The 21,751-nt window shown below is 40.9% G+C and overlaps 1 long non-coding RNA gene across 3 annotated transcripts in view; it reads left to right on the top strand.

Moving 5' to 3' along the window:
- LOC128699245 (uncharacterized) overlaps nt 1-21,751 on the top strand; it is a 105,594-nt gene that overhangs the window by 67,650 nt on the left and 16,193 nt on the right. For 2 of the 3 annotated variants that reach the window (XR_011393722.1, XR_011393723.1), the window contains exon 3: nt 6,708-6,816. This is a non-coding gene — a long non-coding RNA (uncharacterized lncRNA). Of the gene's footprint in view, nt 1-6,707; nt 6,817-10,805; nt 11,061-21,751 lie in introns of all 3 variants that reach the window. The other variant, XR_008408569.2, reaches the window with a different exon arrangement.

The raw sequence follows: 21,751 nt of genomic DNA, 5'->3' as shown, positions 1-21,751 counted from the left end.
ATATACTTTGCATAACCTACCTAAATTGTCCCTACAGCGTTGTTGGCAAATTGCTTGTTCCATTGGCATTACATACAAACGCACTCTCACAGCTGCGCAACTGCGTTCACTGATTGCTGACAAACTTATAGAAGAAGAGATGGCACATCAGACTCCTCCCTCTACGGGAGCTAGGGCAAAAACTCCTATGTTCTTGCAGGAGGAAGATGATACACCTACGGAGCAAAATGGTCAGTATAGTGCAGCTGGGTTGTCTCAGGGTGAATCAGCGTCGTTGGCACTTGAGCTGGCAAAAATCAATCTTGAGCAAACTAGGGAACAGAGAGCATTTGCAAGGGAAGAATATGATAGGGAAAGAGAAAGGCAGTTTTCGCATTCTGTAAATAATTTTAGTTTACAGAAAGCAGTACAGTTTGTTCCCCGCTTCAATGAGGCCGAACCAGAGCAATTTTTTGAAAGCTTCGAAAATCAGGCTCGAGCCTTAAGGTGGCCGGAACAGCATTGGGCATCGTTGGTTCATACAGCATTATTGGGTAAGGCACAGGAATTTACGTCAGTATTAAATGACGCTGAATTTTCTGATTATCAAGTAGTGAAGACCACAGTGTTAGGAGCATATACATGTATCCCAGCCAAATACAAACGAAATTTTAAGCTGGGCAGACAACAGCTTGGTCAATCCCTAGTGGACTTTGTGAGACAGCAAACCAAAGCTTTTACCAGCTGGTATAAAGCAAGTGGTGTCTCTACCTTTGAGGAGCTGGTGCAGCTTATTCTGATTGATAACCTGCTGGAGTCTGTGGGACCAGAGGTTCGAGTCTTTCTGCAGGATCGTGACTTATCCACTGCATTGGAGGCAGCCAGGTTGGCTGATACCTTCGAAACTAACCGCTCCTTGTCCGAGCGGTCCCGTCTCTCTTTTCAACAGCCTGGCATGAACAGAGATCGTCAACCTTGGAGAATGAAGTGCCAGCCGGAGGGAGAACGTCTACGTCAACCAACTAAGTCACCTGGTGAGCCACACTTCTCAACACATGGTCCACCTGCGGAGAGGCAAACTACTCATGGTGCATCTCGACAACAGTATCCAGAGAGACACCAGCCAGAACGACACCATTTGCAACGTCAACAGGGAGTAAAGGGCAAGCCTGTCGTCTGCTTCAGGTGCAATAAAGTAGGTCACATCAGTCCCAACTGCCCCCATAAACCCCAACCCATTGGGAAAATCTCTAATATCCCTAGTAACATGTCCCCTAGAGAAGTAGAAAAAGGTATGGCCCCTTATTATTGCAAAAGTCTTATTTCCCTTCAGGAAAACTCAGAAACAATTAAAGTAAATACCTTTAGAGATACTGGAGCATATTGCTCACTTGTAAGAGAAGGAATATTACCCCTTTCAGAGAATACTTCTTTGAATTCCTCTGTTTTATTGGAAGCATTTGGAGGAGCTATATATTCTGTTCCTTTGCATAAAATTTATGTACAGTGCAAATATTACACTGGGTACTTGACTGTAGGTGTCTCAAAAGGATTCCCCATGAAAGATGCCATGTTATTACTGGGTAATAACATTACTACTGTTAGTTCGTGTCCTGAACCTATAATGATTAATTCTTCTCCGGTGTTGGCCATAACTCGGGTAACATCCCAAGGGTTGTCTGGAGGGAATGTTGACCTATCCTTGGATGACTCCGATCTCGGAATAGCCACATTGTTTTATGAGGAAAACTGGCCAGAGCCTCGTAGATCAAGTGAACAGACCCCGATCAAGCCTTCCTATTCCCAGGTTGCAGGATTGCCAGATGTCTCTGTTTCCATGCCCGAGGGACTGTCCTTCTGAGAGGAACAACGAAAGGACCCTTCTTTAAAATTCGCTTTTGAGGCAGCCATGGGTAAATCCTCTTTGGGTCATCCGGTCAAGTATGAAGTTAAAAAAGATTATTTGATCTGCACTGAGACTGGTAAGGAGATAGAGAGCCGGCAATTGTTTAACAGGTTAGTAGTTCCAACAAAGTATAGACCTCAAATATTAAATATAGCTCATAATACGTCATTAGGAGGTCACTTAGGAATTACAAAAACCTTGTATAGAATCACAAAAGAATTTTATTGGCCAAAATTAAAGAAAGATGTGAAGAATCATATTAGGTGTTGCCGAGAATGTCAGCAAGTTGGGAAACCTGGACATTCCATTAAACCTGCACCTCTCCAACCTATACCTGCTGATGGAGAACCTTTCGCAGATTTAATTATAGATTGTGTAGGTCCACTACCTAGGTCAAAGTCTGGAAATCAGTATTTATTTACGATTATGGATAAAGTAACCAGATACCCTGAAGCAATTCCCATGCGTAGTATTAATACTAAAGCTATTCTCAAAGCTTTAACAAAATTCATTTCTTGTTTTGGCATTCCTAAAACTATTCAAAGTGATCAAGGTACTAACTTTACTGACATAGCATTTAGGGAAGTTTTAACTAGGTTAGGGATAATCCACAACTTATCCACTGCCTATCATCCTCAGTCCCAAGGCACCTTGGGAAAATTCCATCAGACATTAAAAACAATGATGAGAAGTTTTTGCATGCACTTTCCTACAGACTGGGATGAATCACTACCTTTGTTGCTGTTCTCAGTACGAGAGACTGTGCAAGAGTCTACAGGGTATAGTCCGTTTGAGCTGATCTTTGGGCACAATGTACGAGGTCCTCTTCGGGTGCTCAAAGAAGGATGGATGGGAGAAGACGTTAGCTCAACACTCTACAACCCGTCTTCAAGGTTGCAGGTGGCACGTCAGTTAGCCAAGGCTAACCTAAAGACAGCTCAAAGTAAGATGAAACAGAGGTATGACAGAAGTGCACAATTCTGCTCCTTCCATCCAGGAGACAAGGTGTTGGTGCAGGAACCTATACCTGGCCACACCTTGAAAGCTAGATTTACGGGACCTATGCAGATTGTAAGTAGATTATCTGATGTAAATTATGTGGTAGCTCCCACTGATAAGACCTCAAAAACTAAAACTTACCACATTAATCAATTAAAATACTTCCATACACCAGATAAAGTCCCAGTAATAACTCTGTCCTCCACCTCTGAGGACGACTCTGACTCTTTGCACTCTATCTCTGAAATTAATATTAAACTTTCAAATTCTGTCCTCCTCAAGGATCCTAGCCCTTTAATGGAGGGATTATCTGAAATGCAAGCAACAAATTTAACTGAGCTTCTACAGTCATATCCTAATATTTTTTCGGATGTGCCGAAAAAATGTGCGTTAGGTTATCATGATGTAGATGTGGGAAACTCTAAACCAATTAAACTCTCCCCCTACAGAGCTAATCCTGAAAAGCAAAGGCTACTTCAGCAGGAAGTAGAATTTTTGTTAAAGCATGGTTTAGTGGAGGAGTCATCTAGTCCATGGGCTTCACCGTGCATCCTTGTGAAGAAGGCTGATGGAGGGTTTCGTATGTGTACAGACTACCGTAAGGTGAACTAGGTCACCATTACAGATGCTTACCCTCTTCCTCGTCTGGATGACGTAATTGACTTTGTGGGTAAGGCTACTTTTGTGTCCAAGTTAGATCTCCTTAAAGGCTACTATCAGGTACCTTTGACAGATAAAGCGAAGGAAATCTCTGCCTTCATAATTCCAGGAGGTCATTATCAATACACAGTTACCCCCTTCGGAATGAAAAATTCCCCCTCTTCATTCCAGAAACTTATCCATCAGGCTATTAAAGGACTTGAAGGCACGGCAGAGTACCTAGATGATATTGTTGTGGTGTCTGATACTTGGGATCAACACCTACTTTGACTTAAGGCTCTTTTTGAGACCTTTAAGAGTTCCCATTTAACAGTTAATTTATCTAAATCTTCCTTTGGCCAGGCCACTGTCACTTTTCTAGGCCATGAAGTAGGTAGTGGTAAAGTTACACCTAAACTTGCTAAAGTTCTTTCTATTAAAGATTATCCAGTTCCTCATGATAGGAAATCTCTTCAACGTTTCCTAGGCATGATAGGATTTTACAGAAGATTCTGTAAGAATTTCTCAGATATTGTAGCCCCTCTTACCAGTCATAAAGTTCCCTTTATTTGGACGTCAGACTGTAACACTGCTTTTAATAAAGCAAAAAGATTATTGTGTACTGCACCCATTCTCTTGTCTCCAGACTTCTCCAAACCTTTTTCATTACAGGTTGATGCTTGTGAGTCTGGGGTTGGGGCAGTACTATTACAAATCGGGAACAAGGAGTTGCAGCCTGTAGCATACTTTTCAGCCAAGTTCCAGCCACATCAGAGGGCTTACTCTACCATTGAAAAAGAAGCCCTCGCGCTGGTACTGGCTTTGGAGCATTTCGATGTTTATGTGGGCCAGACATCGCAGGTGGTCACAGTCTACAGTGATCACAATCCTCTAGTATATCTCCAAGCCATGAAGAACCACAACACAAGGCTTATGCGCTGGACGCTAAGGCTGCAGCCATATAATATTTCAATTAAATATATTGCCGGCAAAGAAAATATGTTGGCAGACTCTTTATCTAGAGTATAATATTTTTAGGTTAGGATGTTATTTGTGGTAACCCCTTTTCAAGCTCTTTTTTTTATCCTCTGGTGTGGGTTTTTTTTTTAGTGAGGGGATGCAGGCTACCGTCCGCCTGTATCTTGGACCTATGCTAGCCTGTCTGACTGCTGTCTCACTCTAAGTTTAGGGTTTGGCTTTTGGTCACAAGAAAAGCTGAGCTCTATCTAAGAGTTGGATGGTGGAGAGGAAAGGCGGTCCCATTATTTTGTGCCATGGCGGCACGGTTACCACTGGGAGGTGGCAGCCTAATCCTGAGCCTTCTCGGGGTGGGGGTGTGGCATGCAAAGAGTACGTAACCTTTATTCGGCGCATGTACACACCCTCATTTACAGGCTATCTCCCCCAACCAGCGAACCAGGTTGCTAAGAGTTGATGATGGGGCCCCGTCGTTCAACTAGTGACCAGGTTCTAGCCAATAAGAAGATGGTTTTGGCAATCGCAGAGGTTATGTGGGTACCGCTCTCCTGTCTGCCCTTGTCATTCCCATTCTAGAGCTGGTTGAAGCACGGTCTGCTATCTTGTGGCTTCTATTTCTGCCTTGCTTACCGTGGAGTGCACTATACTTATCACTGTACAGAGTGTACATATTGCTGTTCTAAATTGGTGAAGGATAATATAAATCTAAACTTTTTCTGCTGTGTTTATTTTGCTCCCATTACACCCGGGGTAACAGGCCATTTGGAATCCTGGGTTGTAATAGTAATAATGCTGCTTCAAGTCTTGTAGCTCCCTTCCACAAAATAGCTGTGGAGAAATTTTCTCCAGGAGGGGGGTTATCAGCTCCTTTCAACCCTTTTCAGCTCTTTCAGCCCTCTCAGGAAGAGGAATGACATCTTGCTTCTGCAACAACACTTTTAATTGCAAGTATATGACCGTGTGTCATGATCATGCCACGTCTTTGCAAGAGACCACTCTTGCAATGAGTGTGGAAAAGAGAAAATCAGTCTATTACCTTCACAGGACAATTAAGGAAAATCCTGCACCCACTTTATTACCATGTTTAAGATAGCATGAATTGTTACCTATGGCCAGACAGCGAGAATCAAGCGTTCTGCATTGCTTCATCGTGGCAAGCAAGGGAAACATGCTTGATTGACACTTCTTTTGTGTCAAGGGCATGCCAGGGCGATGGAGGCGCCGCGGGGAAGTTTCTTTTAGACTAAGTCAAGACAACTCATGTGTCATGCTGTAATAGCAAAGACATTAGTGATCACTTGTTTTGTTAATAAACGTCTCAATGGACACAGCAGAACAATTACAGAGATGTGTGATCAGCTTCCTGTAATGACATCACTGTGAAAAGGACAAATCTTGTGGAACATAGTGTACCAGTGCAAGTGTAGTGTATTCCTAGACTGAGTGGACAGCCAAGGACACTTCAGCTTCAATCAATTCACCAGATAGCTATCGAAAGGTGCAATCAACACCTTAGTTCACACTACAAGAGCATGGTAGGTTTTGAATTTACTTGTTCTGCAGGGGACTGTGCAGTTCTTGTGTAACAAGGAGTTCAAAATCACCCTATAGTTGGCAGTAAGGTGTGGGCTTTTGAGCCCAACACAAGTGAGTATAAGGCCATCATCACTATTTGGTTATTCAATTAAATACTGACACAACACCCCCCCAGGGGTAATTATACTTACAACCAGTTTTACACTAACAGCCCAGGTGCTGTTGCATCAGCGGCTGTGGGATGTGAAGCCATCATCAAGCAAAGTCCCATTACAGTCCATTTATATGGCTTTGCTTGTTTATATGCAATCCTCCAAAATAGCCATTCCTAACCCCCATGTACAGAAATTCTGGTGCTGCTCATGACATGTCATAAATACATCTTGAATCTCTACACTTATGTCTTGTGACAAAGCATCAACAGTGTTATAATAAAAAAAAAATGCTCAGCTCATTCTGTTTCTTGAAAATTATGAATATACAATGGGGCTCTCTTATTGATCTAAAAAAAAAAAGTGTTCAGTACAGTAGACCACAACTTTCTGCTGCTCAAATTGTAATGTTATGGAATCATTGGACATGTTCTCTCATATGTGAAATTTTACTTTAATAATAATAATAATAATAATAATAATATTAATAATAATAATAATAATAATTTTTATTTCAGCATGATACATGTTTGTACAAAGGAATATAACTATTGGGTGTACATGTCAAAAGCCCCTTTATATGCAGAACATTTTGGGCCAACTTAAGACTAATTTAAGATTAATAAGGTAAGAACAGTGCAAAATTGTACATATGCTCATTAGGTGAGTTACAATGAATACAAGAAAACTGGTTATTCTATTAGTTCATGCTATATGGCTTTAATAAATTTGGTAGAGAAGAATTACAGTTTAGATTAGTAACCTGTGGTGGACACAGTGGAATAATTAATATTACATTTGAGTTTATTACAGATATTGAGAGTAAGCATATATTGATTATAATGATTTACCTATGTTCATGATATTGAGCAAATGCACATATAGGCTTTTTACATATTTATGACAGGCTGGGATTGGTTAAGGATAAAAGGTTTTTTCTAACTGTAGTTTTAAAAACGCTAGCAGAGTCAGTGGTTCTGGAGATTTCTGGTAGAGAGTTCCAGATTTTGGGTCCTTTTATGTACGCTGAGTTTTTGAAAAGATTTAACCTGACACAGGGAATGCCATAGAGATTTTTGTGGCCATGGGTCCTTTTGCAACTGTCAAGAAAGTGCTTCAGGTCAGGATATTTTTTTTTTTATTATTATCACACCGGCCGATTCCCACCAAGGCAGGGTGGCCCGAAAAAGAAAAACTTTCACCATCATTCACTCCATCACTGTCTTGCCAGAAGGGTGCTTTACACTACAGTTTTTAAACTGCAACATTAACACCCCTCCTTCAGAGTGCAGGCACTGTACTTCCCATCTCCAGGACTCAAGTCCGGCCTGCCGGTTTCCCTGAATCCCTTCATAAATGTTACTTTGCTCACACTCCAACAGCACGTCAAGTATTAAAAACCATTTGTCTCCATTCACTCCTATCAAACACGCTCACGCATGCCTGCTGGAAGTCCAAGCCCCTCGCACACAAAACCTCCTTTACCCCCTCCCTCCAACCCTTCCTAGGCCGACCCCTACCCCGCCTTCCTTCCACTACAGACTGATACACTCTTGAAGTCATTCTGTTTCGCTCCATTCTCTCTACATGTCCGAACCACCTCAACAACCCTTCCTCAGCCCTCTGGACAACAGTTTTGGTAATCCCGCACCTCCTCCTAACTTCCAAACTACGAATTCTCTGCATTATATTCACACCACACATTGCCCTCAGACATGACATCTCCACTGCCTCCAGCCTTCTCCTCGCTGCAACATTCATCACCCACGCTTCACACCCATATAAGAGCGTTGGTAAAACTATACTCTCATACATTCCCCTCTTTGCCTCCAAGGACAAAGTTCTTTGTCTCCACAGACTCCTAAGTGCACCACTCACTCTTTTTCCCTCATCAATTCTATGATTCACCTCATCTTTCATAGACCCATCCGCTGACACGTCCACTCCCAAATATCTGAATACGTTCACCTCCTCCATACTCTCTCCCTCCAATCTGATATTCAATCTTTCATCACCTAATCTTTTTGTTATCCTCATAACCTTACTCTTTCCTGTATTCACCTTTAATTTTCTTCTTTTGCACACCCTACCAAATTCATCCACCAATCTCTGCAACTTCTCTTCAGAATCTCCCAAGAGCACAGTGTCATCGGCAAAGAGCAGCTGTGACAACTCCTACTTTGTGTGTGATTCTTTATCTTTTAACTCCACGCCTCTTGCCAAGACCCTCGCATTTACTTCTCTTACAACCCCATCTATAAATATATTAAACAACCACGGTGACATCACACATCCTTGTCTAAGGCCTACTTTTACTGGGAAAAAATTTCCCTCTTTCCTACATACTCTAACTTGAGCCTCACTATCCTCGTAAAAACTCTTCACTGCTTTCAGTAACCTACCTCCTACACCATACACTTGCAACATCTGCCACATTGCCCCCCTATCCACCCTGTCATACGCCTTTTCCAAATCCATAAATGCCACAAAGACCTCTTTAGCCTTATCTAAATACTGTTCACTTATATGTTTCACTGTAAACACCTGGTCCACACACCCCCTACCTTTCCTAAAGCCTCCTTGTTCATCTGCTATCCTATTCTCCGTCTTACTCTTAATTCTTTCAATTATAACTCTACCATACACTTTACCAGGTACACTCAACAGACTTATCCCCCTATAATTTTTGCACTCTCTTTTATCTCCTTTGCCTTTATACAAAGGAACTATGCATGCTCTCTGCCAATCCCTAGGTACCTTACCCTCTTCCATACATTTATTAAATAATTGCACCAACCACTCCAAAACTATATCCCCACCTGCTTTTAACATTTCTATCTTTATCCCATCAATCCCGGCTGCCTTACCCCCTTTCATTTTACCTACTGCCTCACGAACTTCCCCCACACTCACAACTGGCTCTTCCTCACTCCTACAAGATGTTATTCCTCCTTGCCCTATACACGAAATCACAGCTTCCCTATCTTCATCAACATTTAACAATTCCTCAAAATATTCCTTCCATCTTCCCAATACCTCTACCTCTCCATTTAATAACTCTCCTCTCCTATTTTTAACTGACAAATCCATTTGTTCTCTAGGCTTTCTTAACTTGTTAATCTCACTCCAAAACTTTTTCTTATTTTCAACAAAATTTGTTGATAACATCTCACCCACTCTCTCATTTGCTCTCTTTTTACATTGCTTCACCACTCTCTTAACTTCTCTCTTTTTCTCCATATACTCTTCCCTCCTTGCATCACTTCTACTTTGTAAAAACTTCTCATATGCTAACTTTTTCTCCCTTACTACTCTCTTTACATCATCATTCCACCAATCGCTCCTCTTCCCTCCTGCACCCACTTTCCTGTAACCACAAACTTCTGCTGAACACTCTAACACTACATTTTTAAACCTACCCCATACCTCTTCGACCCCATTGCCTATGCTCTCATTAGCCCATCTATCCTCCAATAGCTGTTTATATCTTACCCTAACTGCCTCCTCTTTTAGTTTATAAACCTTCACCTCTCTCTTCCCTGATGCTTCTATTCTCCTTGTATCCCATCTACCTTTTACTCTCAGTGTAGCTACAACTAGAAAGTGATCTGATATATCTGTGGCCCCTCTATAAACATGTACATCCTGAAGTCTACTCAACAGTCTTTTATCTACCAATACATAATCCAACAAACTACTGTCATTTCGCCCTACATCATATCGTGTATACTTATTTATCCTCTTTTTCTTAAAATATGTATTACCTATAACTAAACCCCTTTCTATACAAAGTTCAATCAAAGGGCTCCCATTATCATTTACACCTGGCACCCCAAACTTATATATATTGGAATTGATTGTTCTGTAAATATAGTTTGCACAGTAGTACGAGTGGGTGTTTTGTATAGTGAGTAGGGTTAGGTCTTTGAAAAGTGGGGAAGGGGGTTGTTTGGCTGTGGATTGTGTGATCGTTCGCACTGCAACTTTTTGTTGGATTACTATTGCCTTTAGGTGATTTGTCATTGTGGAACCCCAGGCACAAATTGCATAAGTGAGGTAGGGGTAGATAAGTAAATAGTATAGTGTAAGTAGTGCTGTTTGTGGTACATGGTAACATATCTTTGAAAAGATGCCAACTGTTTTGGATACTTTTGTTATGTGTTGGATATGGGCGTTGAATTTCAGGTTGCTGTCAAGGTGTAGAACCAGGAATTTTCCCTCATTATGTTTAGCAATAAGGATGTTGTTAAGCATAATTTTTAATTGGACCTCACTTGCTCTACGCCCAAACATAATATAAAAGGTTTTGTCTATATTCAGTGTAAGCTTATTGACAGTCATCCAGGTTGCTATTTTTGCGAGTTCTTCATTAACAATAGTGTTGAGTGAGAGTAGATTAGTGTGAGATTAGAGTGTCGTCAGCAAAGAGAATAGACACAAGTTGTTGAGATACACTTGGAAGGTCGTTGATGTATAAAAGGAAAAGGAGGGGATTGTGGAAAATTTGACATAATTTTCCTAAATTTATAATGTATAAATTTCAGTAATGTAAATAATGTGCAAAATGTGTTGTTGGTGATCTAAATTTAATTTCTGAGTGAAAAAAGAACCAGCAGGCGTGGAGACTGGTGGAAGGAGAGGATGCCATAATGGAAATTTAGAGGAAGACTGATCACAATAACTGTCGACTGGAATTGGATGTCATTGGGGCAAAATTTTAGTGGAGCGGCCTCGGACGATGATTAAATAATGTAGCAATGTCCTCCACTGCAACATGGGAAGAAAATATGTGTGAAACCACTATGATAGAGTGGTAAAATTGGAAAATATTGAAGAACACCAGTAGCTTCCCTACCACACACCTTGGATAAGTAATGCTCACCTATTTTGTACAGTAGTTTTACATTGGTCTTTGTATTTCTAGCTGGCTAGGTAGCATTAGGGTGTGTTCCACCTGTGGTCTAAATTGATGAGTTTTAATATTAAGAATTTAGTTGATGTGTTCACCATATGCTTTTATAGTGTTGATGTTAATTGTAATAGACCTTAACACATTTTTTAGTCAAGTGCAATTCATACAGTACATGAAAAATAATCTTACCAGAATTACTGGTTTCTTAAATACAACCTCTCCATACAGCCTCTCCTCACTTAACGACGGAGTTCCATTCCTAAGACCATGTCGGTAAATGAATTTGTCACTAAGTGAGGAGCACACTATGGTGGTAGTGGGTTTGTGTCAACCATTGTTGATATTGTTTTAATGTCGCCTTTGCACAATTTATAACATTTCTGGCATATTTTTTAAATGTTTATACACTAATGTAGTGTATTTTGTAATAAACAGAATAGAAGAAATCAACTCTAATATACAATATTTAGGCATGCATACTGGTCAGAGATCCTGTCGTAAGTCCGAGTTGTCGGTAAACGAGTACGTCGGTAAGTGAGGAGAAGCTGTATAATTAAATAATTTAAGGTTCCACTTAGCGTGAGTGTGGTTGAGGTGTGTGGGCATCGGAGGAGTCACTTTCCTGTGACCAATTGTGACTTAAGTCCCACTTGCTTCAGAGGTACAACAAAATTTGGTGAGTAATAATTACTTTAGCTGCATCTTTTCCAAATAACATGCATAAAACTAATTGTGAACCTCGTGCATGTAATTTCTCAAAGGGACCATGAATGTTTCCTTGTGGTACACCAGTATCCAGGGGTCTTGTTGAGGAGGTTGTGTCTTCGATCAAGATTTATTGCTTTCTGTTAGTAATGTATGACTTGATATATGTAAGTGCATGGCCTCTTATAACATAATAATCAAGCTTGAGGAGTAAGATGCTGTGGTCCACTGTATCAAGAGCTTTCTTAAGGTCAACGATGAGTCCAAGTGGGTATTTGTTTTTTTCAAGTGCTGTATAAAGTAGGTCTAGCATTTTTATTATTGCATCACTTGTGCTTTTGTTTCTCCTGAAGCCAAACTGGCAGGGGTTAAGGATGCTTTATGATGTTATAAAGGAGTATAACCTATTGTGTATGAGCTTCTCAAAGATTTTGGAGAGTAAAGGCAAGTTATTGGCTTATAATTGTTTACATCTGTTGGATCACCACCTTTGTGTATTGGTGTAATCCTTGCTAGTTTGAGTGATGCCGGAAAAGTGTTTGTTTCTAGTGATATGTTAAAGAGTAATGCAATGGTGAGTGAAAGGATTTGAGCCGCTCATTTATACAGTAGTGGTGGCACTTGGGTTACATTTCCTGATTTGTATTTTAGAGAGTTAATAATCACAGTAACCTCAGTGGGCTCTGTTGGTGCATGGTAGAGGGATGTTGGGAAGTTTCCATTTAGATAATCATTAGCTTGGATATTGGTAATGGAATTTTACTGGCAAGATTTGATCCTATGTTTGAGAAGAAGTCCATTATCTTGTTAGCTGTATCAATTGGCCGCAGTTTCGGTTCGTTCGGTTTAGTTAGTACAATACTACTAGTTCTGTTCAGTTCGAGGCTGCCCAAGATCTGAGAGAGTGTTTTCCAGGTCTTTTTAATATCACCTCTTGTTTCAGTGAATTTACAGTGGACCCTCGGTTATTGGCTGTAATCCGTCCCAGAAGGTAGGCCTAAGACCGAAATGGCTGAAAATTGAAGTAATATTTCCCATAAGAATTAATGGAAATACAATCAATCCGTTCCAGACAAAAATATCCACAAAAAAAAAAAAAAAACTTTTAACAATTATATAAGTATTACATACCTTTATTGAAGGCTAATGCTGGCTTCTGGAAAATAGAGAAGAGGAAAGAGGGAGGAATTAGTGTTTGGAAGGGGAATCCCCTTCCATAAAGACTTTAGGTAGCAAAGCCTTCTTTGGGGTTACTTTCCTTCTTTGTCTTTTAATGCACTAGGACCAGCTTGAGAGTCACTGAACCCCTGTCGCACAAAATAACTGTCAAGAGTGCTCTGTTTCTGGCGTCTCTTTAAGATTTCCCTAAAGTGGGACAGGGTTTTGTCACTGAACATGTTGCAGATACGGCTTGTTTCAGCTTGGTCAGGGTGGTGTTTCTCTGCAAAAGCTTGCACCCTAGTCCACATTGCACACACCTCTTTAATCTCTGAAGAAGGCACCTCCTTCACTCCCTCTTCCTCCTCCTCTAAAGCAAGTTCCTCAGCTGCAGTCTGTTGCTGTTTGAGTTGAAGCTCTTGCAGCTCTTCAGTGGTTAGCTCTTCCCTGTGGTCCTCCACCAACTATTCCACATCCTTGCCATTTACCTCCAACCCTAGGGACTTCCCCAGTGCCACAAAAGAGTCCACAGGGTCGGCAAGGTCAGGGTCAGCCTCAAACCCTTCAAAATTCCTCTCTTGGACACAACCTGGCCACAGTTTTCCCCAAGCAGAGTTCAAAGTCCTGGAAGTCTCTCCCTCCCAAGCCTTACCTATAAAGCTTATGCAATTGAAGATAGTGAAGTGATCTTTCCAGAACTCTCTTAGGGTCAACTGAGTGTCAGAGGTCACTTCAAAGCACTTTTCAAACACTGTTTTTGTGTATAGTTTTTTGAAGTTAAAAATGACCTGCTGGTCCATAGGCTGGAGGAGAGGAGTGGTGTTAGAAGGCAAGAACTTCACTTTTATGAAATTGAAGTCCCTAAACACTTGGTCTTCCAAGTCTGGAGGATGTGCAGGAGCATTGTTCAGTACCAGGAGGCACTTAAGTGGCAATTTCTTTTCCAGGAAGTATTTTTTCACACTTGGGTCAAACACATCATTAACCCACTCTCTGAAAATTTGCCTTGTGACTCACGCCTTTTGATTAGCTTTCCACATAACACACAATCTATTTTTGATGACATTGTTTTTCTTGAACACTTTGGGATTTTCTGAGTGATACACCAGTAAAGGCTTTACTTTAAAATCCCCACTTGCATTACCACACAACAAAAGAGTAAGCCTATCTTTCATAGGCTTGTGTCCTGGCTGTGCCTTTTCCTCCTGTGTGATGTAGGTCCTGTTTGGCATTTTCTTCCAAAACAGGCCTGTTTCATCACAATTGAACACTTGTTGGGGTTTTAATTGTTCAGCCTATACATAGTCCTTGAACTCCTGTATGTACTTTTCAGCCGCTTTTTTGTCAGAACTTGCAGCCTCTTCATGCCTTACAACACTGTGTATGCCACTATGCTTCTTAAGTCTCTCAAACCTCCCCTTGCTGGCCCTAAATTCACTACCAGCAGCACTTGTTCCAGGAGTTTTCTGTAGAAGATCCTCTTGTAACTGCTTTGCCTTCTCACAAATAATAAATTCCACATCACTGTCTCCCACTAATTGTTTTTCCTTAATTCACAATAACAACAACTTTTCCATCTGTTCCATTATTGGTGACCTTTGTTTCATTAGAAAAGTTACTCCTTTCACAATATTAGCATCCTTGATTTGCTCTTTCTTTGCCAGGATGGCTGTTATTGTTGATTTATTTTTCCCATACATCCTGGCAAGTTCCAGCACCCGCATACCCCTCTCGTATTTATCAACCACTTCACGCTTAAATTCCATGGTGTGTCTCTCTTTACTACAGGAACTTTACTAGGAACTTTCTTTGGAGCCATGGTTACTTATTTCGCAGTTGCACTGCAAAAAACCACGGAAGACAATGGAAAACAAGTGAAATGTCTGGATGTATGAGCAGAGGCTTCCTCATGCACAGAGAGACGCAGCCAAACTGACGCGCAAGCGGCCCCAGCTGGCGGACGGATGCTTCTAAAACGGCCAATCACTGAAATAACGGCTGATCACTGACCGAAAAACCAGCTGATGACCGAGTTGGCCGATAACATGAACGGCTGATAACTGAGGGTCCACTGTATTAAAATAGTATAGTTGCTTGGACTTTCTGATTTATTTAGTGAGGACTAACGTATAGTGTTTGATGAATTCTTTAGTTATTAAGCCCCTTAATAACTTATGTGACCATTAACCCTTTAACATAAAAATGGAGGAGCACTGCAGCAGGGCCATTGGCCCATACTAGGCAGGTCTTTCTCAAACCCAAACCCACTTAGCAAATATATCTGCCCAATCCAAGGGAATGAGATGGGAAGCCAGGGATTCCTACACCTGACATCCTACAAATAAGTACTACTCACCTCTTGCCCTACTTTAACACTACAAATTTTTTAAGGTAAGTAATGAATGTACTGTGTATGTATTTTACTTTTTATTGTCTTTTTTAATGCCTAGTTCTATTACTAACTTAATATAAGTTAGTGTAAATTTATTGTCTGGCATTTATATGCATTTATAAATAGAAAAAATGGCATTCTGCTTTCTGGCAATGTCTGCTTTTTAGCGATAGCCTGGAACCTAACATACCATATAAGTGGAGCCCTACTACTGTACTGACACAGTAGTCTGTGGACCAGTACTGTGCTGTATTGTGCTTATACATATGTGGCATATGCATGACAGTGTCAGGGAATAAATAATTTTGGCCACAGTTGTATCTTTCCACCTGCACAGCCATGATGATTCTGCAACCTCTGTGTTGTCCATTATATAGCGGTGTAATTGTTCATCTGGGTGACAATCAAGTTCATTATAGGCTTGTCAAAGTATAGTCAGAAATAGTCTCAACTCTGTAGACTCATTCGTGATGGGACATTCTGGGAGGATGCCACTTCTACTGGCATCAAAATCAAAAGGATGTGGCATGAATGGTGTACTTTCTGTCTAGTTCCATTCACAGTCTGGTAGTACAGGGTGGACCTGTGGCATGGGGCATGGGGGAGCAGAAGGAGGGATGGGAGTGGAGGCAGCACATGGTTGAGGGAGTGCCAGGCGCTCCTTTGTCTGCCCACCCACCATGCCATGCAACCCAGGCACCATGTCACCCACCACCACCTCCTCCCCCTACTCCTCCATCCTGGCATATTCCCCTTCATGATCAGTATCACTATCAGTGGCCGGGGTTTTTGATCGTGACCTCCAATGACCCTTGGGGATTGCTTATGGCACACTGCCTGAACATATTCAACCATACCTAAAGGTACGCTTCACTGGGGATTAACATACATGTATATCACTATCACTTGACAAATCCTCTAAAGGGCATAAAATCAATCTCTCACTTGTATCACTTTCACTATCACTAAAACTGTGGGAAAATGATAATTTCCACTTGTGTAGTTGCCTCTGAGTAGTAATACATACTGGCCACCCCAGAGGTGCTGGGCTGAGGGTCTGGTGTGGCCACACTGTCCACACCCGAGGTGATGAACCTGTCGGAAGTCCGAGGCATCGGTAATCGAGTACGTCGCTAAGTGAGGAGAGGCTACATCATTGCCTCCAGCACTGAGGCAGATAATTAAATTGATCTCATCATCTTGTCATCAGTGTCGAGGTTGGGGGACTATGCTCTCTGGTCTTTGCATCGGACACACTCATCTTACTCTGTGAGAATTGTCAGGTTCCAGTTTCAGTTAGCCATATTCTGTTGGACTGTCTGGTCTATCAACGAGCACACAGAATTACCTCTTTAAGGGCATCAGAGAGGTGACATTGTCACCTCTCTGATGCCCTTACTTTATCTTCCTTCCTTGCTGATGGACCCACCTTTGATTCAAACTTCCTTATTGGCTTTTTGACAGCAACTGGCTTCCTATACAAACTTTAAAGATACTTCCTCTAGCACTCCTCACAGCCATTTCTAAATCTCTCTCTCTTGTCCTCTCCATCCTTACTCCTCTATGATCCTGAACTATCCACTGCCATGCTGTTCTGTATGACTTTTGTAGGTTTAGTGCTTCTTTTATATTATGTTAATAATAATTACTGCTGTGAAATTAACCCTTTGACTGTCGCGGCCGTATATATACGTCTTATGAGGTACCGTGTTTGACGTATATATACAGTGGTCCCCCGCTTTTCGTAGTTCCCGGCAATCGTAAAATTCGCCAATCATAGGGGTATTTTCATATAAACATGGACTCGCTTTTCATAGGTTGACTCGCGAGTCGTAGTTCGTCCGGGACTCGTACCCATGGCGTGAGCCAGGGCGGCAGCCAGTCTGGCATTGTTTACCAGTGAGCAAAGGTCCCCTCACGTGCTCCAGCGAAATATTTCATAATATTCCATTTATTTTAGTGCTTGCAATTACTAAATAAGCTACCATGGCTCCAAAGAAAGCTGCTAGTGCCAAGCCTGTGGTAAAGAAGGTGAGAAATACGATTGAATTTAAGAAAACCATCATTGAACAATATGAAAGTGGTACAAGTGTGGCCGAACTGTCCAGGATGTATAAGAAACCCTACACAACCTTATGTTCCATAGTGGCCAAGAAAAATGAAATAAAGGATGCTGTTGTTGCAAAGGGAGTAACTATGCTGACAAAAATGAGATCACCAGTACTGGAAGAGGTTGAGAAGTTATTATTGGTGTGGATAAATGAGAAACAATTAGCAGGAGATACTCTTATGACTTCGTTTATTTGTGAAAAGGCTAGGCAGTTGCATGAAGATTTGGTAAAGAAATTGCCTGCAAATAGTGGTGAAGTGAGTGAATTTAAGGCCAGCAAAGGCTGGTTTGAGAGATTTAAGAACCGTACTGGCATACACAGTGTGGTAAGGCATGGTGAGGCTGCCAGTTCGGACCACAAGGCGGCTGAAAAATATGTGCATGAATTCCAGGAGTACATAGAGGCTGAAGGACTGAAACCTGAACAAGTGTTCAATTGTGACGAAACAGGCCTCTTTTGGAAGAAAATGCCAAAGAGGACCTTCATTACACAAGAGGAAAAGGCAATGCCAGGACACAAGCCTATGAAAAACAGGCTGATGCTAATGTTCTGTGCTAATGCTAGTGGGGATTTCAAAGTGAAGCCATTACTAGTGTACCATTCTGAAAATCCCAGAGTGTTCAGGAAAAACAATGTTATGAAGAGTAAATTGTGTGTGTTTTGGAAATCTAATAGTAAGGCATGGGTCACGAGGGAAATTTTCGTCGAGTGGTTCAATGAAGTGTTTGGCCCTAGTGTGAAGGAGTATCTCTTGGAAAAGAAATTGGATCTCAAGTGCCTGCTAGTAATGGACAATGCACCTGCTCATCCTCCAAACTTGGATGACCTGATTTTCGAGGAGTTTGGGTTCATCACAGTAAAGTTCTTGCCCCCGAATACCACTCCTCTCCTCCAACCCATGGACCAGCAGGTTATTGCAAACTTTAAAAAACTCTACACAAAAGCAATGTTTCACAGGTGCTTGACTGTGACCACAGACACTCACTTGACCCTAAGGGAATTTTGGAGAGAACACTTCAGCATCCTCCACTGCATAACCCTTATAGGTATGGCTTGGGAGGGAGTGACTACCAGGACTTTGAACTCTGCCTGGAGAAAATTGTGGCCAGATTGTGTCGACAAGAGGGATTTTGAAGAATTTGGGACTGACCCTAATGAGCCTATGTCTGTTGTAAAATCAATTGTGGCACTGGGTAGTTCCATGGGGTTGGATGTGAGTTTGGAGGATGTGGAAGAATTGGTGGAAGACCACAATGAAGAGCTCACCACTGAGGAGCTGCAAGAGCTTCAGCAGGAAGAGCAACACATCACAGCTCAGAATCTTGCTGCAGAGGAGGAGGAAGAGAGAAGGAAGAAGGTGCCTTCTTCAGAAATTAAAGAGATTTTTACTATGTGGGGTAAGATGGAAAGCTTTATGGAGAAACATCACCCTAACAAGGTTGTTGCAAGCCAGGTTGGCAACATGTACAGTGACAAAGTCTTGGGCCATTTTAGGGAAGTGTTAAAGAGACGCCAGAAACAGAGCTCTCTCCACAGTTATTTTGTGAGACAGGACTCCAGTGACTCTCAAGGTGGTGCTAGTGGCATTAAGAAACAGAGAAGAGAAGCAACCCCAGAAAAGCAAATGGTACCTGAGGTGTTGATGGAAGGGGATTCCCCTTCCAAACTATAAACAATCCACTCTCCTCCTCCAGTCTCCCATACACTAAGAAGAATCTCCAATAAAGGTAAGTGTTATGCTGTTAATGTTTCATTCATCATTTCCCATTGTATTGTTTATGTACTACATGTATATTTCATGTTAAAAAATTTTTTGTTTTAATACTTCTGGGTGTCAGGAATGGATTAATTGTATTTACATTATTTCTAATGGGGAAAATTGATTCGTAAATCGTAAATTTCGTTTATAGTAATGGCTCCAGGAACGGATTAATTACGAACAACTAGGGACCACTGTACTCATAAATTCTAGCGGCTTCAAATCAAGCAGGAGAAAGCTGGTAGGCCCACATGTGAGAGAATGGGTCTGTGTGGTCAGTGTGCACCATATAAAAAAAATCCTGGAGCACGCAGTGCATAATGAGAAAAAAAAAACTGACCGTTTTTTTTAATTAAAATGCCGACTTTGTGGCCTATTTTCGTATAGTATTTATGGTTGTATTCTCGTTTTCTTGGTCTCATTTGATAGAATGGAAAACATATTATAGAAATAGAGGTGACTTTGATTGATTTTACTATAAAAAGAACGTAGAAATGGACCTCAAAGTATGGGAAATGTTTGATTTTGCCAATGTTCAAAAGTAAACAAATGATGCCATTGTCCAATAAATGTCCAACTAGTCATTCTAATATGCAGTCATGAATGGGCTGATGTTATTTATACAATTATTACAGTATTGCAGTAGTCTGCATAATAGTAAGTCTTCTATTTTTTGTTTGAATAAAAATTCAAAATAGAAAGCAAGAGTAATATCAGAGGGGCCTGGAGACGTGACTGATGAACAAAAAGAATGTTATTTTAGAGCCAGGAATGTCTGCATTGTTCATTCTGGACCTTATTTTGAAATTGTCATATTTTTTAGTTTTCCTTAAATTGGCCAAATTGCAAATTTCTGACCACATTATTAGGTAGTTGAAATCGGTAAATGGGCAGTTTCTTATACTCAATCGATAGAAAAAATGGAGTTCTAAAGAAATAGCTATGAGTTTGGGCGACTGGAACAATGGAATTAGCCGAAAATAGGGCTCAAAGTGGGCGAAATCGCCGATTTGTAAACAGCGCCAAGGTCGCTAACTTCGCGAGAGCATAATTCCGTCAGTTTTCCATCAAATTTCGTTTTTTTGGTGTCATTACAATCGGGAAAAGATTCTCTATCATTTCATAAGAAAATATATATATATATTTTTTTAACCCTTTCAGGGTCCAAGGCCAAAATCTGAAGTCCAGTGTCCAAGAAATTTTGAAAAAAAAAAAAATTATTTTTTCTTACAGAATTAAAGAGCATATTTTTGTGAAGGTAATAAAACAAAAAAAATTAGAATCTGATCAGTACTTACCGAGATACAGTGCCAAGAAGTTTGTAGAAAATGATGTGGTGGCGGCAACATCGACGAATTCCACATACGCGTATTATATTATTTTGTTGTTTTAGTTGTTTTTTCTTTTCTTTTCCAATTTTTTTCTATTCCTACTAACATTTGGGGCCTGAGAGACCAATACTGTATATAATTGATATATATATACTCACTGTATTGAACACAATAACCGCACTAAAGTTATTATCATATTATTGTTTACCACTGTTGTTTATTACAATAAACATGCACAAATATTATATAATACTAATGTTCTATCATATATTTACATATTTACAATCACTGGACATGGTTTTAGAACTGCTGGAGCTTGTGGAACTCCTTGAAACAAGGCACCATGCACAGAGGCACCTTACATTCCTCACACATAAACCGAGTGTCTTTGCATCTTTGTTGCCGTCGTTTTGTTTGTGCACAGACAATGCATCTCTTCTGAGCAAATTTCTTTTGAGTTGAAGGAAGCTGTATTATGAAATGATCACCTTCTCTCCTCAAACGCTTGGGTATATTGTGGTGAATTCGAGGACCATGTTGTATTGCAGGTGTTGTTACCTGGTACTTCATTATGAGTTGTCTGACAACAGACAAACAAAATTCACCATACGGTGGTCTGTTACCAGTCTTTATTTGGTACATATTATATGCATTCAGCATTGAAATGTCCATGAGATGGAAGAAAAGTTTCATGTACCACTTGTAACTCTTACGAACACAGTCAACAAAACCAATCTGCATGTCACACTTGTCAACCAAGCGCATGTTTTGTGTATAATCAATCACTGTCACTGGTTTTCGAATATGTTCATTAGTCACTCGATCAACTTTGCCACTGTCTTGCATTTCATTACGGTGAATGGTTGTCAACAATGTGACATCTCGTTTGTCATGCCACCGTAATGCCATGATGTCATTGGCAGTAAACACCTGCACGTCATCACCACGAACACCTGCGTTGAGCCTGGGCATATGTTTACGATTAGAACGCACTGTGCCACACACATCTGTCTTGTTCACTCGCATGAAATCACTGAGTAATGGGCTTGTGTACCAGTTATCGGTATATAATGTATGGCCCTTACCAAGATAAGGTGCCATCATGTTTCTCACTACGTCACCTAATATACCCAATAACATCTTGGTATCTTTCAATGTTTTACTACCCGTGTATACAACAATATCCAACACCAG

This window comes from Cherax quadricarinatus, chromosome 61, assembly GCF_038502225.1.
Source record: "Cherax quadricarinatus isolate ZL_2023a chromosome 61, ASM3850222v1, whole genome shotgun sequence".
In the NCBI taxonomy this organism is placed as follows: Eukaryota; Metazoa; Arthropoda; class Malacostraca; order Decapoda; family Parastacidae; genus Cherax; species Cherax quadricarinatus.
This window is presented reverse-complemented; position numbering and strand designations above follow the sequence as displayed.